Source organism: Ursus arctos, unplaced genomic scaffold, assembly GCF_023065955.2.
Source record: "Ursus arctos isolate Adak ecotype North America unplaced genomic scaffold, UrsArc2.0 scaffold_4, whole genome shotgun sequence".
Taxonomy (NCBI): Eukaryota; Metazoa; Chordata; class Mammalia; order Carnivora; family Ursidae; genus Ursus; species Ursus arctos.
In genome coordinates, this window is record NW_026623056.1 from 34,726,181 (window position 1) to 34,752,532 (window position 26,352).

The following is a 26,352-nucleotide window of genomic DNA, read 5'->3' on the forward strand; positions in this document are numbered from 1 at the left end:
TCCTCAAGACTGTCTTTTCTAAAGAACATGTAATCAAATATGAAACTTGGACCCTTCTCATTTTCCACAAGATCAGTCAGTTAATCGATCAAAATAAAAATGAACCAATTAACAATAGCAACAACCCACTGAACATGTGGTAGGTCACAAGGGGCATTCTGATTTCCCCAACACACAGTCTCAATTTAAGATTGCATGTTAGACATTACTGTGCTTAAATATTCTTTTGGCCCCTTCCTCCACAATTTAACAACTGCCATTCTGCTGCCTCCTAAGGAAGCCCCTTGCTTTCCGTATTTTAGTTTTCAAAGGCAGTTTAATGTTTACTTAGTTATCAAGGCTTTTAAAGCACCTATGATTTGAGGCTTATCCTCTATACAAAGTGACCTATCAAGGCACATTTTAAAAAATAGTTCTCTTCCCCAAAGTAACTAGTAAGGGTCAGCTTTTGAGATTTTCTTTTTCACTTTATTTATGTTTTGTAACACTCTTCTATCGCTTACTAGGCAGTAAATTCCTCAAGAACAGAGAGACAGATAATCTTATTTATGTGTTCCATGGGATCAATCCCAGTGCCTGTCACATAGCAGTCATTGCATATGTGTTGAATGAGTGAATGGTTGATATTGAGTGTTTCTTCCAGGTATAAAATTCTATATTTTCTGTATCTCCATATTATTCTAAACTCATAAAAATGCTTATGAATATGCCTATTATTCATAAGTACTGGCATTGAATGGCTGGTTGCATAAATATTGATTTAAAAGGAATGAATGATATATCTTCTTGTTGGATTGTCCCCTTCATGATTATATGATGTCTTTCTTTGTCTCCTTTACAGTCTTTGTTTTAAAGTCTAGTTTGTCTGATATAAGTATTCCTAGTCTGGCTTTCTTTTGACATCCATTTGTGATAAATGTTTCTCCACCGGCTTTCTTCTCTTTTCTTTTCTTTTCTTTTCTTTTCTTTTCTTTTCTTTTCTTTTCTTTCTTTAAGATTTTATTTATTTGAAAGAGAGAGAGAGCAGAGGAGGAGCAGAGGTAGATAATCTCCAGCAGACTCCACACTGAGCACAGAACCTGATGTGTGGCTCGATCCCAGGACTCTGGGATCATGACCTAAGCCAAAAGCAGATGCTTAACTGACTGAGCCATCCAGGTGCCCCTCCACCCCCTCACTTTCAATCTGTAGGTGTCTTTAGGTCTAAAATGAGTCTCTTGTAGGCAGCATATGGGCGGGTCTTGTTTTTTATCCATTCTGACACCTTGTGTTTTTTGATTGGAACATTTAGTCCATTTACATTCAGAATAATACTGTTTTGTTGTTGTTTCTGATATTTTCTTTGTAATTTCTGGTCTCTTCTCTGCACTCAAAGAGTCCCCTTAATATGGGTTAGTAGGTTAGTGGTTATGAACTCCTTTAGTTTTTGTTTGTCTGAGAAACTCTTTATGTCTCCTTCTATTCTGAATGATAAGCTTGCTGGATACAGTGTCCTTGGCTGCAGAATTTTGCATTCAGCACTATAAAAATATGATGCTACTTCCTTCTGGCTTGCCAAGTTTCTGTTGAGAAATCTTCACTTAACCTCATGGGTTTTCCCTTGTAGGTTAAGGATTTCTTTTGTCTTGCTGCTTTTAAGGTTTTTTTCTTTATCACTATATTTTGCTAACTTAATTACAGTATGTCTTGCTGTTGGCCTGCTTTTGTTGATTTTGATTGGAATCCTCTGTGCCACATGGATCTGGATGTCTGTTTCCTTCCCCAGATTAGGAAAGTTTTCTGCTATTATTTCTTGAAATAAATTTTCTGCCCACTTTTATCTCTCTTCTTCTTTTGGGACTCCTATAATACAAATGTTATTGCATTTGATGGAGTCACTGAGTTCCCTAAGTCTACTCTCCTGTTGCATAATTCTTCTTTCTTTTTTTTTGTTCAGTTTCATTATTTTCCATTATTTTGTCTTCTAGGTCACTAATTCATTCTTCTGCTTCTTCCAGCCTGCTGTTCATTGCCTCAAGCCTGTTTCCAATCTTGTTTATTCTCTTCTTCATCTCAGATCGATTCTTTTTTAACACTTAACTCTGTGGTAAGGGTCTCCCTGGTAATTTCTTTCTTCAAGCCCAGTGAGCATCCTTATGATTGTTGCTTTGAATTCTCCATCAGGCATGTTACTTACATCTGTTTCACTTAGATCACTGGCTGTGGCCTTATATTTTTTTATTTGGGATAAATTCCTCTGTCTTGGCATTTTGTCTAAGTCTCTCTCTTCTGTGTGTTAGAAAAGCCAGTTATGTCTCCTCCTAAAAGTAATGGCTTTATAAAGAAGAGGTCACATAGTGCCCAGGGCCTGGAGCTTTAGGGAGTGTCTCTAGTGTGTGCTGTGTGTACTTTGATGTTGTAAATATTTATGCACCCAACATGGGAGCACCCAAATACATAAAACAATTGATAACATAAAGGAACTAATTGATAATAACACAATAATAATAGGGGACTTTAACACCCTACTTACATCAACGGACAGATCATATAAACAGAAAATAAACAAGGAAACAATGATATTGAATGACACACTGGGTGGGATGAACTTAACAGATATATTCAGAACATCCTATCCTAAAACAGCAGAATACACATGCTTTTCAAGTGCACATGGAACATTTTCCAGAATAGATCACATAATAGGTCACAAATGCCTCAACAAATGCAAAAAGATTGAAATCATACCATGCATCTTTTCTGAACACAATGCTATGAAGCTAGATGTCAACCACAAGAAAAATGTGGAAAGACTACAAATACATGGGGGTAAAGAATAAATGTGTCAACCAGGAAATCAAAGAAGAAATAAAAACATGGAAACAAATGAAAATGAAAACACAATGGTCCAAAACCTTTGGGATGCAGGAAAAGCAGTCCTAAAAGTGAAGTATACAGCAATACGGGCCTGCCTCAAGAAGCAAGAAAAATACAACCTTACCTTACACTGAAAGGAGCTAGAAAAAGAACAAGTGAAGCCTAAAGCCAGAAGAAGGAAAGAAATAACAAAGATAAGAGCAGAAATAAATTATATAGAAACTAAAAAAAAAAACAAAACCACAATGGATCAAGAGCTGGTTTTTTGAAAAAAATTAATGGAATTGATAAACCCTTAGCCAAACGTATCAAAAAAGAGAGAGAGAGAGAGAGAGAGAGAGAAAGGACCCAAATAAATCACAAATGAGCAAGGAGAAATAACAACTAACACCAGAGAAACACAGTTATGAAGATATTATGAAAAACTATATGCCAACAAGTTGGACAACCTGAAAGAAATGGACAACTTCTTAGAAAACTGCAAATGACTAAAATTGAAAGAGGAAGAAATAGATAACTTGAATTGACTAATAACCAGTGAAGAAATTGAATCAATGATCAAAAAACTCCCAACTAACAAAAATCCAGAGCCAGATGGCTTCACAGGCATATTCTACCAAATATTTATTTTTTAAAATTTTTATTTATTTTCCACCAAACTTTTATAGAAGTTTTAATACCTGTTCTTCTGAAACTATTCCAAAAAATAGAAATTAAAGGAAGACTTCCAGAATCATTCTATGAGGCCAGCATTACCCTGATACCAACACCAGATAAAGACTACTAAAAAAGAGAACTACAGGCCGATATCTGTGATGAACATGGATGGAAAAATTCTCAATAAAATACTAGCAAACTGAATCCAACCATACATGAAAAGAATTATTTACTATGATCAAATAGGATTTATTCCTGGCTTGCAAGGTGGTTCAGTAGTCACAAATCAACGTGATACACCATATTAATAAAAGAAAGAATAAGAGCCATATCATTCTTTCAATAGATGCAGAAAAAGCCCTTGACAAAGTACAACATCATTCATGATAAAAACCCTCAACAAAGTAGGGTTAGAGGGGACATACCTCAGCACAATAAAGACCATATATGACAAAACCACAGCTAATATCATCCTCAATGGGAAAAAACTGAAGTTTTTCCTCTACAGTCAGGAACAAGACAGGGATGCCCACTCTCATCATTGTTATTTAACATAGTACTAGAAGTCCTAGCCATAGCAGTCGGACAACAAAGAGAAAAGGCAACTGAGTGGGGAAGGAAGAAGTTGAACTTTCACTATTTGCAGATGACATAATACTCTATATAGAATACCTGAGGGGCGCCTGGGTGGCACAGCGGTTAAGCGTCTGCCTTCGGCTCAGGGCGTGATCCTTGCGATCTGGGATCGAGCCCCACATCAGGCTCTTCTGCTATGAGCCTGCTTCTTCCTCTCCCACTCCCCCTGCTTGTGTTCCCTCTCTCGCTGGCTGTCTCTATCTCTGTCAAATAAATAAAAATCTTTAAAAAAAAAAAAAAAGAAAAGAAAAAACCTGAAAGACTCTGCCAAGAAACTGCTAGAACTGATACACAAATTCAGTAAAGTCACAGGAAACAAAATCAAGGCACAGAAATCTATTGCATCTCTATACACCCATAATGAAGCAGAAAGAGAAATTAAGGGATCGATTCCATTTAAAATTGTACCAAAAACATTAAGATACCTAGGAATAATCCTAACCAAAGAGGTCAAAGACCTGTACTCTGCAAACTACAAAACACTAAAGAAAGAAATTAAAGATGGCACAAAGAAATGGAAAAACATTCTGTGCTCGTGGATTGGAAAAATGAATATTTTTTAAATGTCTATACTACCCAAAGCAATCTACACATTTAATACAATTCCTATCAAAATACCACCAGCATTTTTCACAGAGCTAGAACAAACAATCCTATTATTTGTATGGAACCACAAAAGACTCTGAATAGCCAAAACATCCTTGAAAAAGAAAAGCAAAGCTGGAGGCATCACAATTCTAGACTTCAAGTTATATTTCAAGGCTGTAGTGATCAAGACAGTATAGACACCCTGAACAATAGAACAGAGTCGAAAACTCAGAAATGAGCGCACAACTGTATGGTTAACTAATCTTTGATGAAGCAGGAAAGAATACCCAGTAGGCAAATGACAGTCTAGTCAACAAATGGCGTTGGGAAGACTGCACAGCAACATGCGAAAGAGTGAAACTGCACCACTTTCTTATACCACACGCAAAAGTAAATTCAAAGTGGATTAAAGACCTGAATGTGAGACAGGAAACCATCAAAATCCTAGAGGAGAACACAGGCGGCAGCCTCTTTGACATCAGCTGCAGCAACTTCCTTGTAGATATGTCTCCTGAGGCAAGGGGACCGAAAGCAAAAATAAACTATTGGTACTTCATAAAAATAAAAAGCTTCTGGACAGTGAGGGAAATAGCAAAACCTAGGGAATGGAGGAGGGTATTTGCAAATGACATATCTGATAAAGTGTTAGTATCCAACATATATAAAGAATTTACAAAATTCAACACCCAAAAAATGAATAATCAACTAAAAAATGGGCAGAAGAAATGAACAGACATTTTTCCAAATAAGACAAACAAATGAACAAGGGAAAAAAAACAGAGACAAACCTGGTGAAGGACCCGTAGCTGTGGAGAACAAACTGATAGTTGCCAAAGGGGAGGTGGGGGGGGGGGATAAAGGAGTGCACTTGTCAGGAGTACCAGGTGTTGAATGGAACTGTATTGTACACCTGAAACTAATATTACAGTTAGCAATATGTTAACTAATTGAAATTTAAATAAAAAGTTAAATAAAGGATGGAATGAAGACTCCTGATCCTAGTGGATAGGACATCAGGTTGTGTTGAAATCTGAGTCAGGAACATTGATGCTTTGCACTAATGTGGTGGCAGATTTTTGCACTAATTTATATTTGCTATTACTGTCACATTTAAGTGAAAGACCATCTGAAATAGGATTTAAAATAAATAGGTTTATAATCCACTGGTTCTCCATAGCATTTATGCAGAGGTCGCTTTCGCTGACTTTGTTTACCTCCCGGGGCATATCACGTCTCCCCCTAGGAGAGTATTGCTTCCTTCAGGCAAGCACTGCCTTGTCCTCCACAGCACTCAGATGTTCAATAGGTTCTTGTTAAAGTGAATTGATTGGAATTGGGAAGTTTCTCTGAACCTCTTGGTACTGACTCTCATCTTTCTTTCATTCTAGAAATGGCTACATCTTTTATGTTCTCCAGAGACCAAAACATATACCCAGTGTTTCAAAACAATGACTTGTTTTTCCACCTTCAGTATTGAAAAAAATAGAAACAAAACTAAATGAAAATGAACTAAATCTATAAAGACGAAATAGCGAAATATCCCTTTTTAGATGAATCAACAAAAACAGTACTCTAAAGACCAAAGTATTTAATCAAATAAATAAATCAATGCTAAGTTAAATTGAGAGCCATCAAAGGGAAACAGGTTTTCAGATCTTTAGCAAGTATGAAAAATTGAGCCATATGTCAAAAATAGGAATGTTTTGTCTTTGTGTAACAGAACAATGTTCACAAAATGTGGATGTCACGAGGAAGAGTCCAGGGAGAGAGAGCTATTAGGCATGGAACAGGGGTGCTATTATCTAGGGCACTGCCTGTGATGGAACAGCATATACTTAAAAGTGAATATGAATGTATTGTTTTGAAATGTGCTAAGATCCACAATGATAGAAGCCCAAGTGATTTCTAAAATAGAATGTAGTTTGCTTATTTGAATAGATAACTCTCCAAAGAAATAAATGTGCTTAGTAGCATTAGGATCCCTGGTATAAAGAAAAAAAAAAAACCTCATGTAATTTGTTGTCAACCAGCTGGATTTGAATCCCGTACTACATACTACCTGAGTAACACAAGGCTAGTGGGCCATGCTATTCTGAAATGTAACTTCCTCATTTATGAAATAAGGAGAACGATGCTTTCTTCAAACATTTGTTGTATTATATGACATAAAATGAAGATGATCTAGGACGGGAGTAAACGTTTTCTGTGAAGGGCCAGATAGTAACTATTTTAGGCTTTGTGGACCGGGTAGATTCTGTTGCATCCGCCCAACTCTGCCATTGGAGTGCAGAAGCAGTCGTAGGGAATATGTGAACAAGATGCGGTTGTCGTGTTTCAATAAAACCTTATGTACAGAATCGGTTGATCACCCAGGTTTGTCCTGTGGGCCGTAGTTAGCCAAGCCACAGTCTCAGGCAATGGCTGTTGTGTTGGCAATGCTCATACATAAACTCAATATAAAATAATCTCCCAGCACACTTCCTGCCACCTAGAAAATCTTGAATAAATGCATTGGGTCAATCAATCAACAAATTAGGGAATGAATGTAGCCTAGTAAAGATCATTACTGTCCCCAACCCCATCACTTAATATTTTACTACCTCACGTGTCATTTTTTGCTTTCCTGTGAGATCATTTGACAGCTCCTACTGATATCCCAGATATAAAAAAAGTAACAGTACTGCAGTCAAAATTTTTCTTAAAATGATTTTCTTAAAACATTTAAAAAACAATTGGCTGAAGATAAGATGTTTGGAAAGCTTGGTGCTTAAAATTGGAGGAAATCCCCTATAGCATTCTTTCCTAAACAGTGTTTCATGGATAACTGTATACTAGGAAATATTAGTAGGTTTCTATAGTAAAATATTTTTGAGAAATGCTGTGTTAAACAAAATTAAACAGTTTTCTTTATTACAGAATTCTCAAAGGCTTTGATGTCAAAGAGGGTGGAGGAATACATTCGGCACAGTTTCCCAGACATTTAATTTTTTTTCCCACATACCTATTACCATTTTCCAGTATATAGTGTTTGGAGAATACTATTTGGGAAATATTACTCTGTAACATAAATCAAGGCTTCATACATTTGAAATAAATGGTGCGAGTGGACTGCACGTATAAGGAACTGAGCAAGCCAATGGGGGAAATGCTAACAGTTAACTGTTAAAACTCCTTCATTTTTCACTCCATTATTTCTTCAGTCATCATTCAGTGTTTATTCTGTTCAAGGTAGAACCATATTCCTATTCCTACTCAAAACTCAGAGTTAGCTTTATGAATAGAAAGTTTAGATACTCTAAAATAAATGGCTAAAATCTCAAGCTCTTTGTTTCACATCTATAAAAATCTTTCTGAATTTCATGGGAAGATAAACTTTTATTTCCAAAAAAGAACTTCAAAGTTCTATAAAGATAAAAGAAGAGCTCCAGTGAGTGAACTGGAGTAATATTTGGCAATAACCTTCCGGAGAGCTCATCTGAATTAGAAAGAACAGTGATAACAGATCTCTTATAGTTTAGGTCCATAGAAGCTTGAAATAGGATTGAAGCAGCCTAGTTGAAACTAACACTCTTGCATTAGAATCATTTACAGAATTTGATAATGAATTTAATTTAAGCAGAAACGAAGATGATGAATCATTTCCAGGTAACCTTCTGTATATTTCAGGGCACTATGCTTTTTTGACTGGTCTCAGAGAAGCACCAGAAAACATGAAGGAACTATTTCAACAAAACAATTGTTATACCGTCAACATCGCCAATCACCAGTATTTCTATCATAGGGCTTTCTTGTGATGTTGGTGCCAGAAAGGAACACAAATTGTTTTATAAGTGTGGTAAGGCAAAAAGATAACTACCTTCTTTCTTCTCCTCACCCTCAACACATGCACGCACACACACGTTAACTTTCCAGCATTTCTTACAAGGATTTTACCTACAACAATTTTTTTCCTTCTTGTTTAAGATCATCTTGAAACAATATCTTCTATAGGGCCAGTGGGGCAAAAATTGGTTCTATAAAGTCATCTTATAAATCACGTTTTTAGTGATTTGATTATATTATTACATGTTATGTGTATTTAGTAATATGTGCTTCTAAAGTACTTAGTGCTAAGTGTACATAAGGCATTCAGTTAATGTCTACTTGTCTTTTTAAAAATTTATTTTGAAAGAGAGCACGCATGCACAAGTGGAAGGGGCAGAGAGAGGAGAGAGAATCTTGAGCCAACTCAGTGCAGAGCCTGTTGCAGGGCTTGATCTCAAGACCCTGAGATCACGACCTGAGCCCAAACCAAGAGTTGGATGCTTAACCCACTGCACCACCCAGGAGCCCCTCAATTACTGTCTACTTTTCATTGGAAACTGGAACTGGTGGCTAAGATGACCCAACCACAACTAAACAGTGTTGAGCCATTCTTGGCAAATGTGAATTACAGAAAATACAGAATAAAAAGGATATACTTGAAGTACTTATGGATGATCTGAGTTAATTAGGTGGTTAGAAGCCAGGCACAATAAATATATGTAATTGCCTAATGTTGCATAATATAATTTCTCAGAGAGTTGGAGAAACATATAGACCTCTCTTAATTTCAAATCTTTGTGAGAAAACTCTAAATTCCCTTAGGAATACACTTGACTGGGGCTGGATGGAGAGTGAGATTTGACATTCATGTTTGAGATTGTGGGTTCTGCATCCTGGCCTTTGTAGTGTGTGGGGAGGACCTTCCTATTCAGTTCGGTGGGTATCTTGTAATTTAATGCAGGCAAGAGAGGGGTTGTATCTGAGAGAACAGTTGGCCAAATCCAGAGAGAGGCTATTTTTGCTCTTTTTGAATTTGGTAAACAATTGGTGTTATTCTAGAATTTATCATTATCAATATTAGTATCAGATGTTAAATGAAAATGTCCAAGTTAGATTGTATACATCTCATTTTTTCAGCCCATAGACCTTGAAAACTGGATAGCTGTTGTGGACACATTCTTTCTTTATAGAGTATGAAAAAAAGGAAAGGACAAAACATTGAGAAATATCTATGAAAGAAGCTAAAATGAATTGATGGAATTAATGACAGAAATACAAAATAAATTGTGAAGAAGAATGGTAACTTAATCTTAATAAACCCAGCAGAGCCGGTATAATTAAATAGCAACTATGGTATCATTTAATTATTTTTCCCAAACGGCACCATTGTTGTATATGACCAAGAAATAACTTTTCTGTGTTTATTTGGCAAAGCAGCAAAAAATGAATTGAAACTAACATTATCAATTGCAAAAATGGCATTACAGTGGATTGGAAGTAATTTGAAATTACACCTAATAGAACAAAGCACACTCCAAATTAATGTATAGTGCTACCAGGAAATAAATGAATTCTTTACTCTTGAAGTCTTTTGTTTTAAGGAGAACCTTTAGCAATGAAAGCCGAATAATTGTCCTTAAGACCATGAAATGAATCAAAGCAGCCATAAATGGCATTTGTGATTACAAGAAAAAGATTTTCTTCTCTTTGAGTCTCTCTCTTTTTATGCAGTGCAGGCAGAGTCCAGTTGTATGACATAGAGCCTCTTAGGTTGTTTTTTTGCCATAACTTTGATATAACTATTCTCCTTTGTCTGGTTTCATCTTTTATGCTGCACTTTTTTTCTTCACACAGACTTTCTCAGGCTGCTCCTTGCATGCCTGCTTCCCACTGTTTGTAAGTGTGTGTATGCTGTGACTTGTAAACAAGGAACTGCTATTAGCCAATTCATTAATTAGGGTCCTGTCTGAGGTTCTCCTGTGAAAGATAATAATTTGTTAGCTTAACTAAGATCTTCTTCCTTCCTGAGAAATGTCATTCTGAGAAAATATTGATTGAGGGTGGACCCCTGCTAGGTAATAAATGTACAATTTATATACTTCAGGATACTCAACTGCATTATCTCCTTTTTGATAGCCAGTAATGACTGTAATAAACTAAAAGCACCTCATTTTAAATAAACAGATATTTTTAGTTGACAAGAGGCATAATTCACAAATATGCTAATAATTATTTCTGAGGTAGGAGATTTTAGCCCTAATTGGAATAGACACCTGTAAAGACACTTCATACTCCATATTATTTAACCATTCCAAACCAAAGTATCTTTGTCCATGTTGTTTCCTAAATAAGAAATACTATTCTTTCCACTTACTCATTTTGAAATAAAAATTGAAAATGATCATGAGTTCAATCTTTTCATGGTCTGTCTAAAAGTTCCAATAAATATATATCTTGACTTCTTGGCCATCTTTAGTCAAGACTTGTACGTAAAATATCTATTTGTTTCATCTGGCCATATTTGATTTTAAAGCTGTTGCTTCTGGATGGATGGCTAAGCATGGCTTAGTATTTGGGACCCTAGGGTAGGACTGTTAGGTGATCTTCCAGGATACTTAAAATGTTCCTTGGTGCTATACTCCTTTTGAATATGCTGTGTTCTCGATTTCTAAGTCTTAGTCATGCTTATCCTAATCATCTGGCTTCTGCTTTTTACCTTTGCTTTTAATTTAGACCTTGGTTATTATTTTGCTTTCCTATTGTTAAGATTTTATTTTTTTAAATTCAGGGTTATAACCTCAGCTAGATGAACTCTACTATACTTCCTGGGAGAGATGGGCAGACCTCTCCTGCCCTATGTCATGTGGTAGAGCAAAAGACAGCTGAATATGGAGTTAGAAGATAAGGGTTTGAGGGTCAGTTTTTTATTCCTACTTTGTGTGCAATCTTAGGGCATAATCTACCCTAGCCTCTGTTGTTTTCAAGCCTGTGACCCAGCTCAATATCCTATGCATGGAGTCCTATTATAAATACAGTTCATTGAACATAATAAGGTTGATATGTTTGCATGACATTCTAGATGTATTTTACATCATAGTACCAGAGATGCTGGATCTTACAGTGCAGCTGGTATAAGAGAACGAAGGATCTGAGACCATGTGGGACAGGGGGGAGGGGGCTATATGGAATATAGGGGTGTTTCCTAAGGTGAGGGTTGGGGCAAATATTCAGTGTAGTATGTTGAGAATACAAAAAGAGATAATGAGCTCAATCCAGGTTTCAGCCAGTGTATATGCCTTTTGAGGCAGCATCTATTTGTTATGTCTAGGGAAGGCCACTTTTGTTGGTGGGGCATGGGAACAACATTGCGGACATTGTAGTAACACTTGGAGTCACATTGGTGACAGCTTCACAGTGTGGTTGGTTCCAAGGGGATCAAATATGTCTAAGGAGGAACCTAGCTATTGAAGTGATGGGAGAGTAGGGCACGTCTAAGGGTGAAAGAGAGTCTTATAGGTCAGCTGGGCTCCAGCTGTATCTTCAGTTCCATAGAATGCCAAAGCAGAAGTCCAGATTGTATGGATTAGGCCAGTAGGAGAGGCATGATCTAATATTTTGCCCAAATAAGCTCACTGCTTCATCTGCATATCTAGGCCAGAGCTTCTGGATTTGAATCAAATGTTAATTCCTAGTGAAACTATTATGTGGCTTCTAAGTAAGTTAGTTTCTCCTCTGTGCTCTCTCAACACCGTGTTAAAATGTCTAAAATGGAATTTAACATCATAGTATTTCCATTTTTCATAAGTCTGTTTTCCCTTTAGATCATGAGATCCTTAAGGGTAGGCATAAAATTGTTTTTCAGCTCCCTATCAGCAGTGCTTAGGACAATGTCTAGTATAGAAACATTAAAAAACAAAAACAAAAAACAAAAAAGCAAAACAAAAAACAAAACAAAAAATGAGAGAGAGAGAAAACCACTATTGAATAAATCAATGAATGAATGAATGAACTAACAAAGCTCTATTTAAGGGTCATAGACATATATCTGAATGCTGTTTGACCATCCTGAAAATGGATGCTGTTACCACATAATTAACCAGGTTCAAGGTAGGGAATGTTTTGCTGCCTGTGATGGATGTGAGGATGAGGGAGAAGTCAAGGATATCTTCTCCACTTTCCTCAGCTTTCTTCTAAAACATTTGGACCAAAGTCTTGATTCCAACTAAGAGCACAGTGCCACATGCTGGAATGCCTCTGATTCCTTCTAAAATGTTACTAGGAAAGCGATTCCACGCATATATCCTACCCGTGGGGGAGGGTTCATTCTGCCATATGAAATTGATCCATGATTCATTATGAATGTGAATTTCCCATTGCAGGACTCAATAAAACTGATGAAGAAAAGAAAGGACTTTTAAATTCTTTTTCTTAGCACCCCATTTTGCCATTGAGAACTTCAGTGAGGAAATTCTATAGGAATTTGGTTTACATTTATACTATCAGTTTTCTAAATACCCAGCAAGTATTTTGCTGAGGGAGCTGTTAGTGTCTGCTTCAGTTTGGAGGCATTTTGGATCAATCAGGCGGTTGATGATCCTGAACTGTTCAGTAGGCCCAGACTTCACCATCATAAAAAGAGTGCTTTTCCCCAAACTTAACTTGTAACAAAGAACAAGTTTTATCAGACTTTTTAAAATCCAAAGTTAGAGACTTTGCTCATGTAGGACTTTTTTTTTTTTTTTTTTTTTTTGCTTAATCTTCACACCCTCCTATTTCAGAGTGCTGAATTACCAAGTAAGCCAAGAGAAGATTATACTAAAAATGGGACTCTCAGAATTGTGAACTTATTCAGCAGAGATTTTACAGGAACCTCAGGGGATTTTATTCAAAATTGAACTTGAATAATTTTTAATAATACTTTCTGGTTTTGGAAAACTGCCTCTTAAAGTTTCTTTTTTCTTCTTTAATGTGTATAAAGATGAGTAATTTATATAATAGGAAAAAAACAGAGTTCAGAGAGAATCTTGGGGATCTAAATCCTTGGTGAAAGCTGCTAGTTTGAGTTTATGAAAAGATTTATAACAGTTGTTTTGGAAAAAGTATGTTCAGGCATAGGATTCTACAAATTCATTCATTCAACAAAAAAATGTATTGAGTTCATGCCCTGTACCAGGCTTTGTCAGGGTTTCCAGAAACCCTTGGTAATTTCAGTAGGGCCAATCAGTTCATCTTTGTGATTTTTCTCAAGCAGAACTCAGAAGCCCAGATACAGAGAGAGGGAACTGTGGCATTAACCCAAGATTGACAAGTTGTGCGGGAGAGTGAGAGAGCCATGAATTCCAGAATGGAGAGTATGCTAGATGGAAGTGGTTATTCCCTGTCCTGTCCTGGAATGCTCTTCCTCCAGACATTTACATGGCGCTTCTTCCTATCATCCACTTCTTCCACAGAAGGTTTCATAGGCAAACTGATCTAAACCATTACCACCCTCTCATTCTCCATCCCCCTGTGCAGCTTCTCTTCTTCATCACTACTCAACAATATATTAATAGTTACATTTTTGTTGATCTTCTGCCGCTAAAATATAAGTAAAGCTTCTTGAGGGCAGGGTCCCGATCAGTTTTGTTAACCTTATATTTCATGTGCTTGGATCAGTGATTGGTAGGTGATAGGACCCACTAAATATTTGCTGAGTGGAAGTATTTATTCCAAGATGAGAGTAAGTAGTTCCAGGATGCCTTCTATGAGATGGCAGAGGAGTCGAGTTCCAACTAGAGGAAACAGTGAGAAAAGGGTAAGTAACAGGAAGGGTGTGGGAGAGGTTGGAGGGCAGACATACCTTGAGAATGAAGGAGGTGAGGACTAGAGAACTAGATCCCTGAGGAGAGCAAGGGAGAGATGTTGACGGCTAAGCTAAGGCTGCCTGAGATGGCAGGTCATGGGGATTCATGAAGTTCAGGATGTGTGAGATCAAGATCACAGGGGAAACTCAACAGTACCTTTTAAGTTAGAATTGTTGTGGTGGGGGTAGAAGGAAAAGTGCTGAAGTACGTGAATGACTCTGAAGAAGGGCTAGGAAGAGTAGAATCAGAATTGCCGAGAACCTCCCTCTGATGCAGTTATTATTCAGGTTTTCGGGTGAGAGATCTCGTCCTCAGAGGGCCAAATGCCTAGAGTTACATGACTAGGCACACACAGGGTGAAAACACAGTTGTATGTAGCTCCAGATTTCATACTTCCTCTGCAAGATCCTGTTTCCTTCCCTCTTAGAGCTACTTCCTCCACTCCTGCCTGTTTCCTTCCTTCTCTTAACTTACTTCCTTTGCACTAAGCGTGAGAGAGTTTCAAAGTTGAACAAAACCATTCCAAGCCATTTTTCTCCCTTTCCCCCTCATTTGGAGGGGAGATTTAAGAAAGCTAAAAGGCGTACAAAGTAAAGTATTTTCCAAAGCCAGCAGGATATTTCGCTAGTATTTTCCATGCATAGAAGAGAAGAAAGCATCTGAGAACAAATCACAGTGATAAAGAGAAAATGGTGTCAGAATTTGTTTGAAAAAAATAAATGTACTATAACTTAAATTTCTAGAATTTGGCCAAGGAAAATTACATCTCTATTAACTTAAAATACCTTGGTTCCTAAAGATTTAGCTACTGCCTGCAAAATGCCCCATGTGACATATTTACAAGTCAAGGGGATAATAGTTGTTAAGGAAATCTGTAGGAGATTCCAAAAGGATTGAAATGATTAAGGCATAAAATAAAATTTTATCCAAGTTTGTAGCAATATTATAATATGTATTAAATTTTTTTGACTGCCTAGAGGACAAAATGAGAGGATTTCAAAGTGCATGGAGCCTGTTGTTTAGAAAGGCAAAATGAAGCAGTATGTTCTATTCTGATGATCATAGGTTTGAAATAATGGTGACTTACATCAGCCAACATCTGGGGATTTATTGAAGATTACTGTAATGTGATTTGTACATAGGTATGCTTACAGATGCTGAACTATTTTTATGGTCTGTAGTTATGGTTATGAGTAATGGAGACATAGTCATGACTTTTTAATTAACCTGTATAATGCCCATTGATTTCATTTATTTTACTTTTGTAAAATAAAATTTGTGTTTCCATTTTTCATTTCTGGGCTTAGTTCTATAATAGCACAATGGGAGCTTTCAATTAGAGACTTTCAAATTATTAAGTTGGGTCTCCACAGGAAAGTGAAGTGGAACTATGAACAGCTAGGTGAGAAAAATTCATCTCATTCAAAAAACATTTATTGATCAACTTGTATGTATTTGGTATTCTTCTAGGCTCTCTGAGGATACAGAAATGAAAAGTGGTAAAAACATCCTTGTCCTCGTGGAACATAAATCTAATTGGGGATGGGGGTGTACTATAAACACACATGTACATACATACACACAGACTGGATACAGTTTCGATTAGATAAGAGCAAAGAAAATGCAATGGGCTAAGGGGTGAGAGGTGCCAGGGGAATGAAGAGTCGGGGGGTGCTAATTTAGGTAGTGTTGTCAAAACTGTTTCTTAGTAAAGGTTAAGTAAATCTTTCAAGTAAGATTAATTTCATCAGCTATTAGGAAGTGAGGGGAAAGGTATAAATTATTGGGCATTTATTACACATCAAGCATTTTGGAAAGTTTTTCTTCATAGGATACTGGAAGCAATAGTTGTCATAACAGAGCTATATAAGGATTATTGTACTCATTTTAAAGCTGAGGAGTCTGATATTTAGAAAGATTCATTAATTCCCCAAGATCATACAATTTCTAAGTGAGTCAGGATAAAAACTCAGATCCGTCTGGACTTTAGAAACCATGTCCTTTTCTTTTCTTTCATACTGAGTGTACTCTTTGGGAACAGATAGAAACTGCAGCCTTGAAAGGGAAAAGGAGAAAGGGAGAGCAGCACTAGTGGAGGTAATAATAGTCTGGATCTTGAAAGAGCCAGAATCAGGAAGTGCTGGGGAGTAATGGGTTTTATTAGCTACCTTCGGCTGTTATAACAAATTAGCCACAAACCGAGTGGCTTAAAAAATAGAAATGTATTATTTCACACTTCTGGAGACCAGAAGTCTGCAATCAGTATCATTGGATTGAAATCAGGTGTCTACGGGTCTGCACTCCTTCTGGAAGCTGAAGAGGGAATCTGTTTCCTTGCCTCTTCCAGCCTCTGATGGCTGCTGGCATTCCTTGGCCTGTGCCCACTTCCTTTCAATCTCTACTTCCCTCTTCCCTGTATGTACACAATTTCCCTCTGCCTCTCTAAGGTATATACAATTGCACTTAGGGCCTACCTAGATAAACCAAAGTAATCTCCTCGTCTCAAGATCCTTAACCTGGATCTGCAAAGACCTTTTTTTCACCCTCCCATGTAAGGTAGCATTCATGGCTTCCAGAGATTAGGATATCCCTTCGATATCTGTTCCAGAGTAATTTTTCACCCAACAACAAGGGTGAAAGAAAATATCATATAGAGGAAAAGACAAAGCAGATGTTTGGAGGCCTTAAGTCACCAAGCATAGGATTCAAATCGAGGAATTGAGAGACAATGAGAGAAGACATTGAATAGTATTGGCTCTGAACTGCTTTTTGGAAATATTACTCACCATTCATTCCATTATTCATTATTTTGTTGATCACTGTGCTAGAAACTGAGAGAACATAATGGTGGGACAATAGCCATGGTCCTTGTCCTTGTGAAGCTTGCAGTCTAGTGGTGAAGATAAGCTATGAAAAAAAGTCACACAGATCAACTATGTGATTATGCTATAAAGATTAATATAGGGTTCCATTGGAATTAACAAAAGTTATGGGAAATTGGTGCAAAAAAATTTCCAACATGTTGCATATTGATACATACTCTGTATAAAGGATTTTTTTGTGTTCCTTGAAATTTCTTTCCATGATGTCCTTGAGAGTATGATATTTGAGCTGAGATCTAATGGATGTGTGGTAGTTAAATAGTCAAAGGTGGAAGGGACCAGAGAAGAGCATTCTTGGCAGGTATGAAGACTGTAGGCTGAGAGTAGTACATTGAGGGGATGGAGCAAAGACTGATGCAGCTAGTGTGCAGAGAGGAGGGGGGACAGGTGTGAGATACATCTGGAGAAGTAGGTGGAAGCCTGATGCTGATGGGCCTTCTTGGCCAGACTCGGATGTTGCTGTTTCTTATATAAGCATTGGGAAATAAGGGAAGAGAAATTTGTATGGGTGTGTATGTGTGTTCTTTTCTGCTTTTTAAACTTTACCAACAGTAAAATTCACTTTTTTAAAAAGATTTTATTTATTTGAGAGAGTACTCTAGTGGGGGTGGGGGGCAGAGGGGAGAGGCAGACAGAAAGGGAAAAGCAGATTCTTATGTGGAGCCTGATGCCAGGCTCCATCCCAGGACCCTGAGATCATGACCTGAGCTGAAGCCAAATGCTTAACCAACTGAGCCACCCAGATGCCCCTAAAATTCACTTTTTGTTATACAGTTTGACAAGTGCTTTCAGTCATGGTAACTACACTCATGTTAAAGATACAGATCAGTTCTAGTAGCTCCCCAAATTTCCTTATGCCACCCCTTATGGTCAACTCCTACTCCTTCTGCTGGCCCCTGACAAATACTGGTCAGTGAGGTCTTACAGCTATGTAAACGCTCAGTCGAAGGGACAGGACAGAGATTCAAGTGAGAAAAGTGATGACTTAACACTGTGATAGTATAAGAAGTGGGGGGCATGTATTCAAGAGATATTTGGGATCCAAAATCAAGAGAACTTGGTGACATATTCAGTATTTTAATTTGGAGAGGGAGTAGGAAACATTTGGGAGATTCTCAGGTTTCTTGCTTGGGTAACTAGAGGGAAGTGGGGCCCTTCAAGAAATGGGAAGAGCAACTATTGTTAAGAGTAGACAGGGATTAAATTCAATTTATGGAGCCAGTGAGACATTCAAAACCATTTGCATAGTTGGGAAAATTTCAGGTCTTGAGCTCCTTAGAGAGATTTGAACTAAAGATTTATATTTGTGAGATGGGAGATTTTCAAAAGAATTTTAGCCCTTTTCTTTTTTTAGTACATAATAAAATTTTGATTAAAATAAAAATATTCATTATGTGCAAACTATGTACTAAGCATCAGTCTGTATGTACATGTATTTAATTATGGAATTTACTTAAAAGTGAAAAACACTTGTTTTACATATGAGAAACTATGGCATAGAGCAATTAGGATATATGACCGAGGGAATATCCCCTCTTCTTGCTAGATGGGATGCTGCCCAATTCATGAATCACTTAATAAAGCTAATTAGATCTTTTAAAATATATATATGATCAAGGTTTCACAACTAGTAAGACTCAGTTGGTAATACAAGAGCTGTATCTTAAACTCAATTACTAAAGACTTGTTCAGATATATTTTATTAAATGGTTTAGCCGGTGGTACTTACTGTAGGAAATTAATCACAATTGTCTCTGAAGCTTTTAACAATATAAATGCAATGTGTATTCGTGACCCCTTTTACCTTACCTGCGTTTCAAAGCAGGGGAGCAGGGCTTGGAAGATTTTTTGAATTGTTTCTGACTGATTCTGATGTGTCCCTCTTTCTCCTCACCATCACACATCACCACTCTCAAACACAGAAGAGTTGACATCCATTGTGTTGGTGGTTGTACCTGAGATTATTGATTTATTATAGATATTAATGGATCATGGAAATATGCTGCCAATAGATGTTGGCAAACAACTATTCTGGACTAAAGGGTGCTCCAAATATATTCTGTAAGTATGCACCTGGGAACCGATGACCATGAGATAATGGGATTCTTGCATAAAGCTGCTTTCTGTGGACCATGTGTTGGGCACTAATGTCATATTATGGATGTATAGGCATACTCTTAAATGTAGCGGTAAAATTAGGGTTGTTTACCATATCGCCTCGGTCATATAGACAGAATTTCAGAAATCTATCCAGGCTATAGCAGGTTACACAGATGACATGTATATACTGCTTTTTCTTCTAGACATATTCTTGAAATTCATATTGTACATTTCATATATTTATACTTTGCAATGAAGAATGATATTTGAAGAAATATTCTGTCTTAAAAAAACATAGACTTTGACAAAATGAGTAGCATTACTAAACCATTTATTCTGTAAATCTACAAGTTCACATAATGCATCTGGTTATAGTGATATGCTCTTCTTCCACATTTATGTTTATGGGAATGAACCTTCAAATCTTAAATGGTAGAAAAATCTGGTAATGTTTCTTCTCTCCTCTTGTTATGTAATTCAAACAGCAAAAGGTCTTTCCCCCATGTATCCTAAAGAGACATGAGTGAAACCTAAATATTTATTTTGAATTGATTTTGTCACCCCCAAAAAACAAAAGCAAAATAAAACTAAAGGCAAACAACAGCAATGACAACAAAAGGTGTTGATGACGTTAGTTTCTGTTGTAAGACCAATTCTAAATTTAAGATAAATCTGTTGTTTTAACCTAAGAAATTAACCTCTTTCTTAGCATTGAAATACCTTTTTCATTGTGCAGAAGAAACACAGGCCTTCTTATATTGTGCCTATTTGTTTATTCAGTATTCACCCGTGATGAGAAGCACAGATTGAATTGGTAAATAGATCATTGGAGGTGACTTTTGCAATGCTACTAATATAAAAATGGATTTATAATCCTCTCTTATTCCAAAGATTGAATAATGATTGGGTTATAACATTTTGACCTACCATTCACGTTCCAGGGGAGTGTAGCCCAGATATCCCATGTGGTTTTCATAAGATGGACAATATACCCTCTCCCTAGAGGGAGCTAAATGCAGTATGTCAGAAATATGACCTCAGGAATTTTCATTTATGTTGTTCTTCCTTTTGGCTCATTTCCTTTTTTAGCCTTTAGAAGAGGAAAGTAAAGAAAAATAGGTGGTCAGCTGAACGTGACATCTTGAATAAGAGAGTCAAGGCCTGTAGGATCGTGGCCCAGCTCCCAAGGCCCTTGTGATGTAGGAAATCTTTTTGTTTTCAATAATTTCCAATCTTGTAACTACTGCTTTGTGGGGGTGAGGGGAGAAACAACAGAGAATGAGTAAAAAAGAAGCAAGTTCTTTTTGGGGGGAAACTCTTGGCTGTGATTTTAGGCTCAAATCCTATAAAGAAATAAAATGGGAAATGCTTATCATGTAACATAAAACAAGATTTAAATGTGTGCATATTTTATCATTTCAACTGTTTTTCAAAAGTCCCAAATCATAGGCATAGGGAGAAAAAAAGCTGGAAGGAAATAGACAAAAATGTTAACAGTTGTCATATTTTGGCAGAGAATATATATGTTTTTTCGTATTTTTCCAAATGCTGCATTTTCTGAAATTTTAAATGCATTTGGCCAACTTGTATAATATAAAAAGACACGAATTAGTGATAATAGCAGAGATCTGATTGATGATCCATGAGTCTGATCAGGGTTCAGGGTAAAAAACATGGAGTGAGCAATAATTTAAGCATTATCTTCAGGATACACTGTGTTCTTTCCATCAGTCATTTCCTACACTGCCATCCTCATCAGCACCGCTGTCTCCCTCACTTAGTAATTTATCCTCAAACCTCCATGACCTCCTGCAAAAACCTTTCTAATCTTTCCATCCTTATGACCATGCAAGATCCTTCTGAAATCTCAACTAAGGAGCAACACTTTCCTTCTTCACATTGCTGCTCTCACCAGAGCATCCACAGGTGGTATGAGAAGCTGATTCTAGTGAATGATATTGTCATGTGCCCTTTTATCACGGTGGGAGTTTGAGATACTACAAGGGAACTCTGTAGAAATATATATATATTTTTTTGATAAATGGGGAATTTTAGACCTAAGTTTGAATTCACAGAGATCTGGATCTAAATCCTATTTTGGGGGCACCTGGGTGGCTCATCGGTTAAGTATCTGACTCTTGCTTTTGGCCCAGGTTATGATCTCTCAGGGTGGTGAGGTCAAGCCCTGTGTCAGACTCCGCACAGGGCATGGAGCCTGCTTAAGATTCTCTCTCTCCCTCTCACTCTTCCCCCACCCCGTCCCTCTCTAAAAAATACTTAATTAAAAAAAATAAATCTACCACTTCAAACTTGCCTAACCTTAGGCAAGTTGCTGAATCTGTGTTTTCTAAGCCTCAGTCTTCTCATAATTACAATAGAGAAAATAATACCTGTTTGTTGTAAGGATTAGTAGGCATAATTCATATGAACTAAAAGAACTATATTGACCATACCTGTTATTCCTCGCAATAAAGTGATGAGACAGGCATTGGGGTAATAATGGCAGAGAATATTGCTTCATTACAACCCAGCCCTTGTTTCTCTATCTCCTAACATAGCAGAGACCCATTGGCCTATTCCCTTCTCCAATTTGGGTTAAATTTAAATGAATTTAATACTTACAGAGCATTTACTATACACCAGGTCATATTCACATACGTTCACTTTTTATAGATTATATTTTGCCTGGTGACCAGCCAATATCTGGAAGTCAGTATTTGTTTTAAATTTGATCTGCAGAAGCACAGAGTGGTGATGAGGCCATGCCATCCTTTAGAAAACATTTTAGATTATTCATACCACCACTTGTGTGACTTCTTGTCCCTTCATGAAGTGTGCCTCACTGGCTACGTGGCATAGATGTTGTTAAGTCAGAATCTCATTCCATACTAGCAATCACTGGAAAGGTTAAGGTTTAGAAACAATGAGAGAAATAAAAAAAAGAAATTACTGTGAATCTTCACTGGCCCCTAAATGTACTCCCAGAGCTCTCTACAGCTTCGAGATTACAAAGAGATGAGAAGGGAGGGCAGATAAGTATTGGTTTTCATTTTTAAATGCGTTTTTCTGAGGATCAGAGGATTTCTTCTATCTATTTCACCTTCAAAATGGCATTGCTGAGTTCCCAGTAAAGGTTACTCATGAATCTGAGGATTTGCCTTTCTGACTCAGAGTTTACTGGCATTTGCTAAATGTTTGGCTTTGTATTCATCTTTGTCTTTAACCATGATGAAAGTAGGCATTGTCTCATTTATTAGATGGCACTTGCGGTACTGAATTAAGGTTGAATCATTTGACATTGGCCCCCACGGTGGCTTCAGTCTTCTGAAATGTTTCGTAGCCACAGCCTGTTTGCATTAGACTTTATTTCCGCCCGTCTTTTTTCTACCCTCATAGAAATGTCTAAGGCCATGTGTTAGCTCTTGGTGAGTAACCTTTATTTCTCCCCCAACCAGTCTTTCCCAGGTAACCTGAGGCATTCCCTCAGGGAGAAGATTCCTGAAGCCCTGAATGCACCATGCATCCCTACTTCTTGGCTTTGTTTCTCTAATTACCACATTTGGGTTACACAGTGTATAAGCGGAGCTGTTCCCCCAGTTATGAACGCTAAAATATTCCTTTCTGGGTCTTTGTGGAAAAGGTCAAGAAATTAATTTTAGATGAATATCTTCACCTTCTTAGCTAGTTGCCGTATTAATGATCTCATGACGGATTGCTCCTTAAACTGGCCCCAGCACAGGTCAGAATAGAGTGAGAATATGCTCTATTTAATGAGACAGGAATCAGAACCCCTAATATTTTATCACTGGCATATAGATGGAAGGAGTCATCAAGGGATAGGGAATGGCTAAAGAAGCCCAGTGCCTGCCATATACGGGGCTGTGTGTTCTGCTGAGAAAAACACCTTTTGCACGGGGGAAAAAAAATGAAAGGCCTCTGAGCACAAACGTTTTTCTTTTTTCTTGAGGTTTTTATATTCATCTTAAGAAACTAACATTATATTGAATTTTTTTTTACTTTTTTATTTTTTCCAAAATACAGAACAGTTGATAGAATTGAATAATAATCACCTGTATACTTCATCACTGAAATTTAGTAATCCTGTCAATATTTTTATTACTTTATTCAACTAATATCTAAGCAACTTTTCAGTATTATATTTGTTTTGTGACTTTTAATCTTGTAAATAAAGACTTCCAACTCCTTTTTTTTTTTTTCATTCTTGACATCATTTTTTAAAGAAACTAGATCAGTTTTGTTCTGAGGTATACCACATTCTTCAACTGTCTGTTCTCTAGCCGTGTTTTGTTTTGCTGTGTTGTTTTACTTGTCGCTTTCTCCTCAGTATTTCCTGTAAACTGGATTGTCGGTCTCAAAGCTTAATCAAATTCAGATAGAACTTTTTGGCAAGAATACTTCATAAAAGATGCTGAGTACTTTATTTTACATCCAAGTAAGAGGTGCCTAATATCAGGTTATCCCACTCTTAGTGACATTAAATTTGGTTGAAATGGTGACTCCTGGATCTCTCCCTTGATACTAGCAAGCAGACTTTGGGGTGATACTTTAGTACTATCAAATCAGATGACTTTGACCTAGTTGTCTTTATACCCATTGAGTATCCTGGCTTTCTGAATTAACCGTTTCATTCATGTTCACTGAATGGTGATTTTCTAGTGTAATCATTCCTTCTGTATTTTTTTTCTGGCATGCTTTTGTAATATTGTTTGTCTCTCAATGTGATAGGGACAGACTCTGGTTCTTCCTAAAAAGGAAGGATAAATCCTTAATTCCTTCCTCAAAGTACAAAATTGGTATAAACATCACCTGTAATTGTAGCATGTGCATATATTTTCTGATCTCTCTTTAGTATCAAAATGTACATGAAGTTTTTATTCAGTGTTGTATACTCTGTTATGGCCGTCATGCTTTTTTTTTTTTTTTTTAATTTTGGGGACTCGGGTTTATTGAGATGTTTATATACAATAATATATTCCCTTTTGAGGAGCACAGTGAGTTTTGACAAATGTGTATAGTTCTGTAACAAAAACCGTAACAAAGATGGAGAGGCAAAACCATGTACAGGATTTAAACGCTGAAAATGACAAAAGGTTGATTAGAGAAATCAAGAGGACCTTATAAATGGATGGCTATACCTGTATCCATGGATTAGAAAATTCAATATTGTTTCTCCTCAAATTGATATATACATTCAATGCAGTCCCAATCAAAATCCCAGCATGAATTTTTTCTTGTAGAAATTTACAGGTTAATTCTAGAATTTATATAGAAAAGCAAAGGAACTAAAATAGCTAAAGTAGGTAATTTGGGATAAGAAGAACAAAGTTGGAGGATTCAAATAACCTGATTTGGAGACTTACTATAAGGGTATAATATTCAAGACAGTGTGATATTAGCTAAAAGAGAGACACACTGATCAAGGGAATAGAATCAAGAGTTCAGAAATAGACCCATACATATGGTCATTGATCTTCAACCAAAGTGTTAAGGTAATTCAACAGACAAAGGATCATCTTTTCAGCAATGGGTGCTGGAACAATTGACTATCTATATGCTAAATAAGGAAATAACCTTGATCTTTTCCTGCATGGCTACAAAGTTAACCTGAAATGGCCTATATTTAAATTTCAGTGTTAAAAGTATAAAAACTTATAGAAGACAATGACATAGGAGAAAATCCTTTTGCACTTGAATTAGGCAAAGATTTCTTGGATAATATACTTAAAACACAGACCACAAAAGAAAAAAATTGATAAGTTGAACTGAGTCAAAATTAAAAACATCTGTTCTTGCAAGATATTGTGACACAAATAAAGAGATAAATGACACATATCTGATAATGGGTTCATGTCCAGAATATATAAAGAGGTCTCAAAGTTCAATAAGACAAGAAACCAAATAAAAACAGGGTAAAAGCTTTACCAAACTAGACATATATGACAAACAAACTACACGTCATCAGTTACTGAGGAAATGAAAGTTAAAATCATAATGAGATATCACTACATACCCATTAGAATAGCTAAAACTGAAAAGTGCTGTTGAGGATACAGGGCATCTTGACGCCTCATGCACATTAATTATGGGAATACAAAATGGTAAAGGGTTTGACACTTTCTAGTAAATGTATGCATTCACTTACTATGTGACCCAGAAACCCCACTCCCAAGAAAATTGAAAACCTATGTCCACAAAAGATCTGTATGCAAATGTTTATGGAAACTTTATTTACAATAGACAAAAAATAGAAGCAACTCAGATACTCATCAACCGCTGGATGGATAACCAATTTGTGGTACAGTAATGTGATAGAACCCAATTTAGCAATAAAAAAAAAAAAGCATCAATACAGGCAAAAAATAGGTGAATTTCAAAAGCATTATGCCACTATGTCATTGAAATAAAAAAATTTATTTATGACTAAACTTACATACTTCATGATGACATGCATCTGACATTTTGAAAAGGCAAAAAGCAGATCAGAAACCAGATCACTGATTGCTAGGGACTGGGGGTGAGGGGAGATAATTGAATACAAATAGACACAAAGAAACTGTTTTGCAGTAATAGAAATGTTCTCCAAATTGTTTGAAATTTTGACAGTGAGGGCCTCTTCAAACTCCTGTGTCTTTTTCATGTGCCCCTGTTAGTCTCAAAGAATTCCCTGGCTTTCTAGCACAAGCTTCTGGGCTTACTTTGCATTTTTCCTAACCCAGATCAAGAATTAATCATTTCTCCAAGGAGCCCTCATGTCCTTTTATTAAGGAATGATATTTAGACACGAAGATTGGGATGTTAGGTGTATTGACTGCTACCTAGAAGCCATTGCTTCCAGAAGCTTTCAATGAACAGGACTTGGGGGGGAAAAATATATATATATATATATATATATATATATATTATGTAATACCTTTATAAATAATGTGTATATGACACATTATATTGTAATTATATTTAAATCACAA